Source organism: Gavialis gangeticus, unplaced genomic scaffold, assembly GCF_001723915.1.
Source record: "Gavialis gangeticus isolate Ggan-Ray unplaced genomic scaffold, GavGan_comp1, whole genome shotgun sequence".
Lineage (NCBI taxonomy): Eukaryota > Metazoa > Chordata > Crocodylia > Gavialidae > Gavialis > Gavialis gangeticus.
The window spans coordinates 8,276,526-8,288,426 of NW_017729020.1; the positions used below are offsets into that span (position 1 = coordinate 8,276,526).

At 50.8% G+C, this 11,901-nt stretch overlaps 1 long non-coding RNA gene across 1 annotated transcript in view; it reads left to right on the forward strand.

The window, feature by feature from the left end:
- The first annotated feature begins 6,895 nt into the window (after nucleotides 1–6,895).
- The window catches only part of LOC109295589, a 28,951-nt gene continuing 23,945 nt past the window's right edge, over nucleotides 6,896–11,901 (forward strand). Inside the window, exon 1 of the long non-coding RNA XR_002096775.1 lies at nucleotides 6,896–6,967. This is a non-coding gene — a long non-coding RNA (uncharacterized LOC109295589). The remainder of the gene's footprint in view (nucleotides 6,968–11,901) is intronic.

Here is an 11,901-nt window from a genome sequence, read left to right on the forward strand (position 1 = left end):
GTTTAAAAACAAAACAAAGTACCAACACTTAGTGTAAAAATTGTTTGGCAACCCCCCCCCCCAACACTGGTTTTGTTTCTGACAACTCATCTTTGAAAAAAACCGCAAAAATCCTCCAGCATTTTAGGCTATTTTTTTCCCTTAAAAAAAAAAAAATTGCAAGGAATTTTAGTTGGGGGGAAAAAGTGTTTTAAAACAAATTCCCTGTTTAAAAAAACCCACAAACTTCCCCAGACAAACCAAAAACTTGTTTATAGCCAATGTGGCAGCATTATGAACTAGGTTTGATAACCTGAGCAGCCTGGACATGAGGTTTTAGTTGAGCTCTTTTAAAGGCCAGAAGCCCAGCTGCTATATCCAGATGTCTTCCATGTGCATGGATGTTTGCGACCGGGGTTGGGATGTCTGCCTCTACTTCTGTCTGCGTGGCTCTCCTTGCTGGTAGCCTTAGCTGAAAGGGCAAGGACGGATTAGGTATTAGAGCCAGATTCTCTCTCTGCCCCAAAGCTAGGGTCATTTCAGGTAGAACAGCAAGGAGAAAGCGCCTCCTACCACCACACCTGGTTAGTGGATGTGCAGAGGTCTCTGCTCGCCCGAGCTGTCAATCTGGGCACCTTTGGCGCACACAAAATTCATTGTGAAAGAAAAACACAAGCTGATCTATTTTTATCCCATCAAATTAAAGCTTGGTTCCATCTGGCTTCTGTCCTTTCCTCCACTGGGTCACCCTCTCTCCTCCGAGCTTGCTGCGCAGCTGCTGTCCATTAACTGCAGGGTGTTGCAGTCGCTATCACGATGAGATCTGTTAAGTAATAGACTTGTGCTTGCCTGCCCAATAGGTCACGCCTGGGGGGCACGTTTCCTATGACATAGGATAAAGTCTTAGGAGCCGGCGAGCTGACAGCCCCTAAATGACAGCCGTGGGACAGTCGATGCAATCAATGCGGTGTCACTCCTGAGAATCACCTTCTTGCAAGGCAATTTTCTCCACCAAAGGTTGGTGTTAATAGGGTCAGTTGTGTCTGACCTTACAAGGGGAAGAAAAAATGACAGGGCTTTAAAAGCTGCTATCACAACAAATACCTCTCCCCACTCCCTTCTCATCTGCCTTTCTCTCCCAGCTGGTCCAGCTCCTTACACTTGCATACTGCAGTACAGGGTAGATAAGCTACAGCGGGGGTGGGCAGCTCCTGAATGGTGACATAGGAGCGGTGTGCGTGGTGTGCAAGTGTGTGTATATGGGAAGGGAGTGCAAAGGAGACTGTGTGTAAGCTCTAGGATTTGCGTGGGTGTGAGGCCAAGTGCCACTGTTTGCATGAATGCGTCTTTTGGGGTATGGCTCAGTGTGTGTCTGTGTGCAAATGTGAGACCGTGGAGGATTTGCGCGTACACACACGTGCGTGCTGATACCCCTGCATGCAGCTGTTTGTGTGTGGCATGAGACCACGTGTCATTCTGTGTGTGTGCGTGTCGCTGGGTGCGCAGATGCACAGTCATGTCATGTACACGCATGTCTGCCTGCACACATGCTGGTGTATGTGTGAGATCATGCGTGATTCTTTTGCGTTCGCGGATGACTGGGTCTCCTGTGTACGTGTGTGTGTGTGTGTGTGTGTGTGGATGCGAAACCATATGCCAGTTTGCGCTTGCACGTGCAGGTGAGCTTGTGTTTGCATGTAGGTATGAGATTGCTTCTGATTCATTTGTGTTTGTGTGCAGTTGTGGCTGGGAAGCTGTGCAACAGTGTAGGTAAGCATGAGCCTGTGTGTGTATGTGTGTGAGAGACCATTTGCACTGTACACATCCCCCTCCAGGTGTACAAAGACCACAGCCTCTCCCTTTGCTGTCTCCTCTGCCTGATGTGCCCTGAAGCACCAGAGCTAGTTCTCTCTCATTTCCTCTTTTTGCTCTCTGAAAGCTATTCGCCTTCTTCAGGGAGTGCGGAGGAAGCCAACGATAAATTGCTGACTCTTCTGACATGAATATTGTTCAATTATTCACAGCTGTGCTTGGGCCCCGCTTGACAAAAGCCTGTGCTTCAGCACATTTTGTCTGCTCACCAAAAGCAGTCATGCTAACGCGGAATCAGCCGTCATTAGCACGGACTCTTAGCGGCTCTCAGCCACTCTGCGCTTTCTCTTTTATCCACTCCATCATTTTCTCTTATGATTTAATTAAGGCAGGGCAACCAGATCCCCTCTGCTCATCCCCAGGAAGGCTAACAAGTTCAGCAAAAACACCTGCTGAATTCCCAGAGCTGGACCTGCCCTTAAATTATTCATCCCTTCTCTTCTATGCAAGGCTTGGATTTTTCACAGAGCCCTAAATCTCTTGCCCCTTTCATCTCGGGGGCACCATGCTTTCCAGTGCAGAATTGAGGATTAAGAAGCTGTCTACGTATCTCAGCGCTCGGTGTCAGTTTCTGGCTCTTTAAACCCCAGGGTTATAACTTAACAGCTCCATTTGGCTGGGATCTTTTATTAAGTGGTTGACTCATGCCAAGTAGCTCCTTAATACTGCCTGTTGTCACTGGCTGCAGTGAGCTCTGTAGTCGGTGCTTTACCCCCTCCAGCAATCTCACTGCCTGGGTGTAGTAGCGAGCGCCTGGATTATCCTAGCAGCGCCCAGTGCAGAGCAAACATCTGGATTACTCTAGCAGCACCCAAAGTCCCCAGTGTTAGGGTTGGAGTCCCATCGTGTTGGGTGCCGTATGTAGAGAAGAGACAGTCCTCGGGGTTCACACCGCAGATACAGAACGGACTAAAATATGTAGGGGGACCAGGGCATAACATGCAAAAAATAGAGACGGGAGAAGCTTCTTTGACTCGGCTCGCGGAGAAGTGGGAACCCGAGGCTCAAGAGTTGGTATGCACCCTTCTCCCTGAGCTACATACAGGCCCATTTCCGCACCACTTCCTCCTCACTCTTGCAAGTCTCTTTTCCTTCCTTGCTCCTCCAAACGATCCTCCCTGCCTTTCCACTCGTCCCTCTGGTGATAGAGCTCCCTGGTATTAATCTCTGGGAACTGAGCAGGAGCCTCTTCCCCCTTTATCTAAGCAGAGAGTCTGCCCCAGTTGTGTTACTTGATGCTTAATGGCCATCGTTATACAAGGATCTGAGGAGCCATGCCCACCCGTGCTGTGCTCGTTAGCCTTGAGTCTGGTCTGTCTGAACGGAGATCCCTTCCCACGGGATACTATGGGCTGGAGCCTCCCTTTTTGTCCCCCACAGCTCCACCGCAATCAGCCCTCAATTGTTTCAGCCTAACAGTTGCATTCGGGGGTATAACGTATTGGCACCATCCCACGGGAGTCAGGAGAGGGTTTTGCGAGCTTTGGGGATAGATTTGGCTTGCTGGGTGCAGCCATGGGTGTTGCAAGGGGAACGGCTGGCGTGAAACGCATTGGACCAGCTGGCTTCTGGTTTGGCACTTGACTCCTGGCACACCTAGCCTTGATTTATCTTCAAGCTCTGGCCCATATTGATGCATGCATACAGTCTCCATGGCTCTGTGTTGGAGAAACCAAGGGGGAAAACAATGAGAAGTCGCCAAGCTAAATTCTGTTCTCACTGACACTAGTGTAGATCTGGAGCGATACCAATGAGTTAGATCAAATTTACACTCTCCTCCCTAAGTTGCAGCTCTAGCTTGCTGGTCTTGATTTTCCTCTTCGAGTAGGGCAGTTCTGCTGCTCGCAGTCAAGTTTCTCTTGATTTAGGGCTGTGCCAGTCTGGCCCATTGATGTTCCTCGTCCCCTAGAACATATAGCCAAGGAAGTCCATTTGATCAAGCAAACTGGGGTCTTTTAAAGCTTGGCAGCGGCCCGCACCTACTGCCGCCGTATACACATTGGCAACCGGCAGTACATCTCCAAGCTTTATTGAGATGCGTCCAGCCAGCAGAAGGCGACTTTAAAACCTAATATGATCTTTGGATTTACAGCTCTGCTTCCTCCAAGTTACCCCCTTCACCAGCCCTCGGCACTTTGTCTCCTGATGAAGGGGCGCTGGGTGTGCGGGCCCATTAATCAGAGGTTAAAACGGGAAGCCTCGCGCTTAGCGTGTCGCGGAAGGAGTGTTTGTGAGATGTCAGGACGGGGAGCAGCTCAGATCACACGCATCTCGTTGGTTTGTTGCATCGAGGTCCTTTATATCTTTCCAAATGTTCTGCAGAGGTGGATAAACACAATGGTTCACCCAGATGCAAGCGTGCGAGTTGGTCCAGAAAGGATTCCTCCCCCTACAGAGGACAAACCGTTTCTCCATTTTGGTCAAATTCTCCAGGAAGAAAAATCTGCCCCAAATCAGGTTTCCTGCGAAGTGAGCTTGAGCTTAAGCACCTCTGATTTAGTTAGGATATAGGGTGCATGTCTATCCTGCCTCCTTCCTTATACAAAGGATTGTTGATGACCCCACCCCGCAGCTTTCTAAACTAAAATCTGGTTTTATCATGACCAAAATTGTTTTCAACAAGTGAAAAGGGCTTTTCATCAAAAAGTTCTGCCCAGCTCAAGTGATAAGCCTCCCTTTTAAGTTCAGCCCCTTAATGCGTGAATCAAACCAGTTTTAACTCTTAGCACGCTGAACAAATCAAATCTGTCATCTCGGGGCGTCTGAGAAATGAGTGTTTCTCATTTGATGAAGTAGATTTGCGGGGTGCCTGGCATTAAATATTATTTTCTGTCGGCACTAGCTCGCATCTCAGCTCATCTCGCATCAGTTGAAACCCCCGAGTGAAATGATTTTGCAGGTTCTGATTCCACTTTTCGGAGGACCCAGTGTCCACCTCCCTCAGCTCCTCTAAATGACCTCCCTGGGGATGAAGGTTTGGATAGGCCAAAACACAGTATACCTTCTTTCTAGAGGTAGCCCGAAGGCCGAGTAGGGCCGTGGAGGAGTAGCTCGCGCTGCCATTGCGTGCACCCTGCATGTTCTGGGCACTGACTCTCTAGCAGTCCTGTCCATGCAAGCAGACCTCTCATTTCAGCCAGAACTGTATGCTCGCTGTGCAGGACTTTCATCGCTCCCTCTGGCTCTGGGGTGGTGCATGGCAGCTACCGTAGCTCACAGCAATCCCGCCTAACACCAAGAGGCAAAGGAAAACCCATGCTTCTCCGTGTGCCTTTCTGCAGGTGCATGTGTGAGCATATCTAGGGGTGCTTGTAGGTGAGAGAGGTTCACCTGTTTTCCTGTATTAGTGTGCGCGGGTGGACAGTTCGACTGTGTCCATAGGATGCCATCTGTAGTGGAGAAAGAGGCAAACCTTCCCTCCCGTTTCTCTCTGTCCCTCTGCTTTCCCCGTCCTCACTCTGGCTACCCCCACAAAACTCTGCACCTTGTGGATTTACTCCTAGCCGTTTTGGCCAACAGGTCGGAGATGACAGCCTGACAAATGATGCTCTAACAGTGCTAGATGGGAGAAATAGCAGATTTATCCCACCCTGCCAGGCCAAGCGGGGCCTCTCCTATATATTTGCCGCTGTTATGAAGTGACAGCATGTGAAGCTTGTGCATTAAGTGGTGGTGCAGTGTAGCTACAAGCCCACAGCTCCTCCCAGTTGGTTACAGGCAAGCACTGGCAGCCTTTAACTTGTCAGAAGAGTTTAAAGGATGGAGACAAAGTGGGAGCTTGCCTGGCACTGCAGACAGGCTCCGCTGCTCCCCCCTCCTGCAAGCCACAGTGGGCTTGCTCTTGCATACACAAGTTCTCGGGAGGAAGGGCTGCTGTTTCTGCAGCTGGCAAAGCTTCCCTGCCAGGGGATGGCAGCAGTGTGGGAAAGCAGAACATCTGGGCATGCACACCCAGCGCGAGACATGCGTGCCCAGTCTCTGGGCTGGGTTGAACTTCCTCCGTCTGCCCTTTCCTTGCTGAGCATGGGGACCTCTTCCTTCTTCAAGGCAAGGTGGAGATCTGTTCGAAGGGTACAGAGGTTACTCAGTGTCGTGTCTACATAGCAAAGAGCCTCAGAAGCCAGCAGCTGGGTTTGAACCTAACGCAGGCCTCCAACCCTTGAGCTGAACCCTAAAGCCGTTGGCTGAGAGCAGTAGCAGGCATGCCGTAGCCACGGACAAGGGGAAGAGAGCATGCCCTGAATAGCAGCTGATATTGGAAGGAAACTTTTGTGCCTCTGTGTGTGTCCTAGTACGGCCGCTGCAGCTGCAGCTCCCCCAGCGTCTGGCTAGGGCAGATAAGATGCCAGCATCCCTTGGCATTTCAGCTGCGTGTTGTACAGACCTGCTTGCGACCCCGTGTTTGCAATGCTGGTGGATGCTACAGCCCTGCCTGCATGATGCTGCCCGCGCTGCTACTGCTGATGGGGTGGAACTAGGCTAACAGCAATGGGATTTTTTTTTTTTTTTTGCCAACAAAGCACTCTGTAGAGACCCCCTTATGCCCTCCCACCTGGGTTTTGCTGCGAGCACGGTGACGTCAGTGATTCTCTCTTGCCCTCTTTACAAAATTCTTCTCCAGGCCATTAAAATTCCTTACAAATGAGGAGTATAAAGGGAAATGACCTGTGTTGCTCTGTGAAAAGCTACTGGGACTTCCCGAAGTGTTGCAAACCTGGGCTCTATTCGTGCGCACGGCTCCCACCCGCTTACTTGCCCCGAGTTCAGTTTGTTTTTTGCAGTGGTCAGAAGGAGGCTCTCGATTAATTGATCGTGGACTTCTGCAGGGCAGGAGCGCACGCATCAGCATGTGGGTTGGGTTCTGGATGGCTGCAGCCCCTGTGAGAAGATGCTTTTAATTAAATTTCAGCTGAATAGACTGTCACTAGTGAACAGGGCTATGGGAAGGGGGAGGAGAAGAGGGGGATGCAGGGAGAAGGTTTTGCAATGCTAAACTTTCCAACAAGTGTAGGCTGAGAAAGTGCTGACTCTCGCCAGGAAATCTTCCACTCCACATCACAGCCTTCAGGCAGGGTGCCAGGCAGAGCGGGAGCTGTGTCCTCCTCCCCGGGAGCTGGTAGGAAGTTGGAAGCTGGGGGTGGGCTGTGGTTTTGCAATTGAGGAGGCTGTTCATCCTCTTCAGGAAATCGGTGCATAGGCCCTGTTGCTAGACCCTGTTCTTCTATTTGAGCCCAGCACTTGACCGAAAGATTGAGGTCTTGCAGGTTGTTCCTGGTGATCATGTCAAGCGTCTCTCTCAGGTAGTCCCATTTGCTTGCAAGCAATATACCAAGTCCCGTTTCCCTGAAAACGGCAGAAATAAAACAGCCCGAAACTAGCTTTCTTCACCGTTCCAACTCTCTTTTCCCGACAGCTCCCAACCAAAAAGTGCATGCACACACTTGCTCTAATGGATTTTCTAAGGACCTTTGGTTACACTGGCTGTATCCTGGATTTTGTAGTGTTTTTTTTTCTAGGTCTTGGATCTTTCTGCCTCTCTCTAATGGACACACAACCCTTAAAACAATAAGTAATGGAAGCCCCTTGCAATGGGGACCTAAGCTTGTGTTCTGGGAGAATGCTGCTATTGTTTCAGCTCTCCGTGTTTCATATAGGAGCTTATGCATTTCTGACAATTGTGTGAGAAGAGAGGTGGTTAATACCCTCTTCATTTCACTGAGGTTGAACTCAGCCCATAACACTAGTCCGTATTCCAGAAATTGGAAAGAAGACAGCAAAAACAATTAGGGATCCGGGGGAAATGATTTACAAGAAAGGTTGGAAGAACTGGGCTTATTTACTTTGCAGAAGAGAAGACCACAGGGGGATTTAATAACTGTCTTCATATACATGAAGGATGGTTTCAAAGAGGCTGGTGGTAGACGATTATTCTCGTTGGCCTCGGGGAATAGGGCAGGAAATAATGGTCTCACATTATATTGGATATTGGGAAGAATTTTCTCACTGTGTAGGTGGTCAAGCACGGGCACAGATTGCCTAGAGAAGCCATGGGAAGTTTGAGGAGCAGATTAGACAAACACTTGAACATCATGGTTTAGATGGGGATGATCCTGCTTTGAGCGAGTGGGAGTGGACGAGATAGCCTCATGAGAGATCTTCCAGTACTGTTTTTCTATGAAAAAAGAGGGGGAGGGCTGTGGGTCAGGAGTTGTGAGTTGGAAAAAGGCTGGAATAGCCATGGGGTGCCAGACCTCCAGACTTGCTAGCCATACGAGTGAGCCCAAGATAGGAATGGCAAGAAGGCTTGGAGTCAGGATTGATATTAGAAGTGGCTGGGAAGGGTTTTGTCAAGACTGAGGTCCACCCAGCAAGGCCATGATGTTTTTCCTGGCAATTTTGATGACATGCGTCATGATTGTGGTACCTGACTGTCCTCCTTCAGCCGGGGACTCTGCAAGGGGCCAAGGAGGATGTCGGGAGATAGATAAGCAGCCTGCTCAGTTCTGGTGCGTGGCTTGGATGTCCTTGAAACTGAGACACCTAATTATAAAAGGACCAAAGGAGTCTCAGGAGCTCCATAGATAAAAATTAATTACATGGCCAGTTGCACCAGACAAAACAAAGCAAAGCGGCTGCATAAACAGCCCCATTGCATTCAGCGGCTGCCACATCTCTGGGAGTGAGAGCTCGGGCTTCCTTCACACCCTTATGGATCACTCGTGGATCCTTTCCTTCCCCTTGTAGTTGGGCTCAGGCAGTCATCCAGGATGCTTCTGGTATACAGTGTATTATCAATAAGGCTTAGCGCCCAAATCCTAGAGGCCAGGTGAAGTTCAAGGCTCCACTGAGGTTTCAGAAGGGGAGTTGTGCAGCCTGCCATACAACTGCAGTCTTTAGAAAGATGCCCGTTCCTCCTTAGTCGCAGGAGCACAGGCAGGTGAGCTGTGTGTGAGAGGCAAATGGTGCGATTCCAGATCAGACTGAAGCCATGCAGGTAGAGCAGTGGGGCTGCATCATTTGCCAGCTCGTCCACAGCCTGCTGGGCTAAATCATCTTCAGTTTGCCCCTCTAACATAGGGATGCTCACTCCTTCCTTTCTCCCACCCTCTGCCTGCCTGATTTTAATTAGATTGTATGCTCTTTAAGGCCCTGGGTTGTCTTGCACCATGCGTTGGTACAGCAGCCAGCACAGTGGGGCCTTGATCTTGGTTGGGCTTCTAGGCGCTCCTGTGGTAGTGTGAGAATACGTGTGTGGCCGCCGGGCCTCGAATAGCCGCTCTCAGGCAACCTTCGCTCTGGTGGTAGACGTAAAGTGCCTTACGGACTCGTTGCAGACCGAGTAGATGTCTTCCCCTCGAGTCACCTCCCCCGTTCTCTCCTGCCGTGACTTGGTGTTCCTCAGTAGGCGGGATTGGTCGTCGAGTGTACTCGGTGGCCTGTGGTTCGTCCGGCGGTCATTCGTGGGGCTCCACCACCCCTACACCCTGGCCTCACGCCTCCTTCGGTGCGTCGTCCGTCTGTTGGCCTCGTCCTGTCCGGTGGGATAATGCCCTACGGCTTGGCATCTAGATGCCTGTAGCCTATAGCCACGTTCGGCCGTGTGGGCCTGCTCCCTCGGCCCTCCTTGCCTCCCCCCCTTCTTTCGGGGAAACGCAAAAAAACCTTCCGAAGCTCCTCCTCAGCCCCATTCCTTGGGGATACCTGCACTCTCCCCCATTCCTCTTCGCATGGGGCAACTAAATAAAATGCAATAACAAAACATAGAATAGTGATCCACTTCCTGACGTGGCTGTACCCTGCCCCCTTACTATCCTTCTCCAGGCTCTAGCGGAGGGGGTTGCTTTACTCCTGACCTGTCGCCTCCGGGATTCACTCCTGCTTTCCCGTCCGCCTGGCTGGGACTGGTGGCAATACCCGCCCCCATTGTAAGCCCCTCAGGGCTCTCCTGGGGTCTTCTCCCCCTGGTGCGGCGTCCTCCTCGCCCCAGTCATCCCGACACTCCCACCTGGGGTCTGCTAGGACTCCGGGTGCGGCTCTAGCTCCCTCCCTGTGGCCGGCGTGCTTGTTCCTCCGTCACTGTCCCATGCGTGCTCCTGTTGGGGTGCTCTGCCCTGTGCTGCCAGTGTCTGCCCCCAGCTTGTCAGGCTCCGCGGGTCTCGTGGGGAGGAACCTTTCCTCTTTCTGTGGTGGCTGCAGCTCCTCTCCCGTGCTGCTCCCCCTCTCCACGGCATCAGCCGCTATTTTTATTTTTGCCGGCCGCCCGGCATCTGAAGCTGACGTCATGGGCCGGCCGTAATTGGATAAAGAGGCGGCTGACGAGCTGCGCGGGCTCTGCATTCTGCCCCTGCTGTCCTGCATCTCCTGCTGCTGGTAAGTACCCTTCGTTACTTCTTTCCCTGGGACAACGTGTAACGGAAGTATCACGCTACAAGGAAACCTGCTGGAACAGTTGGCCACAGTACAACTCAAACATGTCGGAGGTGGTCTAACTTGTCACGATAAATCAGAACCTACCGTGATAAAAAAAAGGTCAGCATGTATTTGCTCACACCACTAAACTAAAATGAAATGTCAAGTTTTCGTGCTGTATTGTAATGTGCACGTAACCGATACGCAACATGTACAAGCGCCTACAATGCAGGCTTCAGCAAAGGAAGACGTAGCCTTCCCATAGTGCCAAATGCAGGCCTGCAGTGAGGGGATGCAATACTCACTGCGACTGGTGCTAATGCCTAGCAATAGGACCGGCCTTGGGTTATTCCATGGTGAAACTTCTTCCCTGTACCTCGCTACGTCCTCCCCTGCCTGTGCCCCAGCGCTTGCACTGAAGCTAACTGAGTCAGCTTTCTCTCGAGCTGCTGCTGCCTCAGATCAGAGTTGTGTGGAACTGGCTAAGCCGCTCGCCCTCCATAATGTCCCGCGTCAGCGAATTCCCCGAGTTAATAATGTATTGCGTTGAAAAAAAGCATTTGGAGCGCGCCGCCTTCCAGTTGTACTTTGTGCCCTCTTGCTTTTCTGTTGGAGGAAATGGGAAAGAGCAGCAATCAATTGGGCTTCGCTGCATTATTGCGTTCCATTCTGTCCCATCTCCTTTTACTCTTCTGGAATAAATGGTTCCAGGCTTTTACTCTCTACCCTTTCCATGCCCCAACTTACCAGCTGAATAGCGCGGGAGGGAAGAGCTTTCAGAAATGAACCCGATCAGGTGAGCTTTCCTCTTGTTTGAGGAGGTTGTGTTCTGGCAGGGGTGAGCAGGGTGCTGCATGGATGCAAAGTAGGAAACGGGCCAGATTGAAGTTCACATGCTCGTCTTCCTAGAGTTCCTCACTTGTACTCGCTGCTCCATTGTTTGCTTGTGACGACGTCTTGGCTGCGACCCAGTGTGTCACTTGGTACTGTCCTTATTTCATTACTGTCTCTCAAAGCTTTATCAGATTCTCACAGACGCTGCAGTTGTGTCCTCTTGCATTAGACATTTCCCCTCTGTTGACGTTGCCATCTGTCCTACAATGTATCTTTGCACTGGGGGTCTCTTTGGCTTTCGTTTCCTGCCGGCAAACATGCTCAGCATCCTCTAGCAAAGGACTTGCTTCTCCAGGAACCTTTGTCATTAAGGTTTAAATCATCAAGGTCCTTGCAGTGCCTGCATTAGACTGGTCTAAAGCCAGTGTGTCTACCAGACATCTGTGTGAGCTAGAGTGAATGGCTTCCCCTCTCATTTAAAATAAATAGTTCAAGCAATGTTAATGGGGAAGCCAGAGGGGAGATTTCCAGAAACTTGGTGTTGCCGGCTCTTGAGCTATTTGGTGGTGTTCATGAAAGTCCTAGCTTCTGGACTTGGGCAGATATGGGGAACATCTCATAGATTCATAGATTCATAGATTCATAGATTAAGGGTCGGAAGGGACCTAGTAGATCTTCTAGCCCGACCCCCCGCCAGGGCGGGAGAACAACAAAAACCCCAAAAAGAGAAATGGGACTCAAACGAGTCCAGCTAGGTGGGCATCCAGCCTCTTCTTAAAGACCCCCAGGGTAGGGGCCAGCACCACT